Source organism: Schistocerca nitens, chromosome 9 (genome assembly GCF_023898315.1).
Source record: "Schistocerca nitens isolate TAMUIC-IGC-003100 chromosome 9, iqSchNite1.1, whole genome shotgun sequence".
Lineage (NCBI taxonomy): Eukaryota > Metazoa > Arthropoda > Insecta > Orthoptera > Acrididae > Schistocerca > Schistocerca nitens.
The window spans coordinates 424,086,579-424,089,500 of NC_064622.1; the positions used below are offsets into that span (position 1 = coordinate 424,086,579).

Below are 2,922 nucleotides of genomic sequence, written 5' to 3' on the forward strand. Positions count from 1 at the left end.
GTCGCGAATAAAACAGTGACCCATATACAGTGTGTTACGAAAAGGTACGGCCAAACTTTCAGGAAACATTCCTCACACACAAATAAAGAAAAGATGTTATGTGGACATGTGTCCGGAAACACTTACTTTCCATGTTAGAGCTCATTTTATTACTTCTCTTCAAATCACATTAATCATGGAATGGAAACACACAGCAACAGAACGTACCAGCGTGACTTCAAACGCTTTGTTACAGGAAATGTTCAAAATGTCCTCCGTTAGCGAGGATACATGCATCCACCCTCCGTCGCATGGAATCCCTGATGCAGCCCTGGAGAATGGTGTGTTGTATCACAGCCGTCCACAATACGAGCACGAAGAGTCTCTACATTTGGTACCGGGGTTGCGTAGACAAGAGCTTTCAAATTCCCCCATTAATGAAAGTCAAGAGGGTTGAGGTCAGGAGAGCGTGGAGGCCATGGAATTGGCCCGTCTCTACCAATCCATCGGTCACCGAATCTGTTGTTGAGTAGCGTACCAACACTTCGACTGAAATGTGCAGGAGCTCCATCGTGCATGAACCACATGTTGTGTCGTACTTGTAAAGGCACATGTTCTAGCAGCACAGGTAGAGTATCCCGTATGAAATTATGATAACGTGCTCCATTGAGCGTAGGTGGAAGAACATGGGGCCCAATCAAGACATCACCAACAATGCCTGCCCAAACGTTCACAGAAAATGTGTCGATGACGTGATTGCACAATTGCGTGCGGATTCTCGTTCGCCCACACATGTTGATTGTGAAAAATTTACAATTTGATCACGTTGGAATGAAGCCTCATCCGTAAAGAGAAAATTTGCACTGAAATGAGGATTGACACATTGTTGGATGAACCATTCGTAGAAGTGTACCCGTGGAGGCCAATCAGCTGCTGATAGTGCCTGTACACGCTGTACATGGTACGGAAACAACTGGTTCTCCCGTAGCACTCTCCATACAGTGACGTGGTGAACGTTACTTTGTACAGCAGCAACTTCTCTGACGCTGACATTAGGGTTATCGTCAACTGCACGAAGAATTGCCTCGTCCATTGCAGGTGTCCTCGTCGTTCTAGATCTTCCCCAGTCGCGAGTCATAGGCTGGAATGTTCCGTGCTCCCTAAGACGCCGATCAATTGCTTCGAACGTCTTCCTGTCGGGACACCTTCGTTCTGGAAATCTGTCTCGATACAAACGTACCGCGCCACGGCTATTGCCCCGTGCTAATCCATACATCAAATGGGCATCTGCCAACTCCGCATTTGTAAACATTGCACTGACTAAAAAACCACGTTCGTAATGAACACTAACCTGCTGATGCTACGTACTGATGTGCTTATGTGCTTAATGCTAGTACTGTAGAGCAATGAGTCGCATGTCAACACAAGCACCAAAGTCAACATTACCTTCCTTCAATTGGGCCAACTGGCGGTGAATCGAGTACATACTGACGAAACTAAAATGAGCTCTAACATAGAAATTAAGCGTTTCCGGACACATGTCCACATAACATCTTTTCTTTATTTGTGTGTGAGGAATGTTTCCTGAAAGTTTGGCCGTACGTTTTTGTAACAACCTGTATACAGTAAGTTTCCTTTAATTTACGTCTATGGTCACAAACTTTTTGTTAACAAATTGCCGGTTTCGATCTATAATGGCCGTTATCAGATCTGTTTTATGAAAACAAAGTCCTAATGTACTGCAGCCATAGAGGCATCGTCAAATGTTAAATGCAAAATCAGCACCAGCATCGTCAAATACATATAAATAACATCATATGCACGAGTCAAGTTGTCAGTAGCACTGCTGTTTTGAACAGTAGCGCTAGTGACAACATGACTCGTGCATTTCACATTTGACGATACCACTATGGCTGCAGTACATTAGGACTTTGTTTTTATAAAACAGATCTGATGATTGTCATTATAGACCGAAACCGGTAATCTGTTAACAAAAAGTTTTTGACCATAGATGTAAATTAAAGGAAATTTATTGTATGTTTATTAAGATAATGTTCTCGGGTAACTTTGAAAGTTTTTTCTTTATCATTATCTATTGCCGAGATCCAGAGATTCAAAGTTACCGTACTTACGAACGTAATATCCCATCTGAGACGTAAATGTAGTTTTAACCGCCACAGTGAACACGAACAAGGGTCATAAGGTAATCGAAAGGGTTCTGAGGTCTCCAAACTGCGATTTATTCAGCATTTTTATTAATATAAATGACGCGCTGTCTGTGCATAAAGGACTCTTCAGGCCTATACAAATATGCTCGAAGTGCTACTGTAGTGATAAAATAAGGGCTAACAATAGTTCTTAACGTTCCTGAAAAGTACTTAAAATGGCTGCTAAAAATTATGTAAAACTGGAAAGACTGCAAATTCAGTAAAATATTTCTAATAACATTTTAACTCCTTTAGGATACAATACATAAGCCGGGCGTTTCGATAAATTGTAGTCGACGTGCAAAGTATCCAGAAAAAATGTAAAACAAACAATTTTTTGTTGACCTTATAAAGGCAACGGCCTTGTCGCAGTGGATACACCGGTTCCCGTCAGATCACCGAAGTTAAGCGCTGTCGGGAGTGGCCGGCACTCGGATGGGTGACCATCCGGGACGCCATGTGTTGTTGCCACTTTTCGGGGTGCACTCAGCCTCGTGATGCCAATTGAGGAGCTACTCGACCGAATAGTAGCGACTCCGGTCACAGAAAACCATCATAACGATCGGGAGAGCGGTGTGCTGACCACGCGCCCCTCCTATCCGCATCCTCACCTGAGGATGACACGACGGTCGGATGGTCCCGAAGACGGAGTGCTTATATCATAAACTGGCGTCCAGAATTCTTGGGGATTGGTTGGTAGATGCTGACGTGATGCAGTCTGACTCCCTAGTGGAGC

At 43.6% G+C, this 2,922-nt stretch overlaps 1 pseudogene; it reads left to right on the forward strand.

Annotated features, from left to right (window-relative positions):
- The first annotated feature begins 2,539 nt into the window (after positions 1–2,539).
- Positions 2,540–2,657, forward strand: LOC126204505 (5S ribosomal RNA; annotated as a pseudogene).
- Positions 2,658–2,922: the final 265 nt, after the last annotated feature.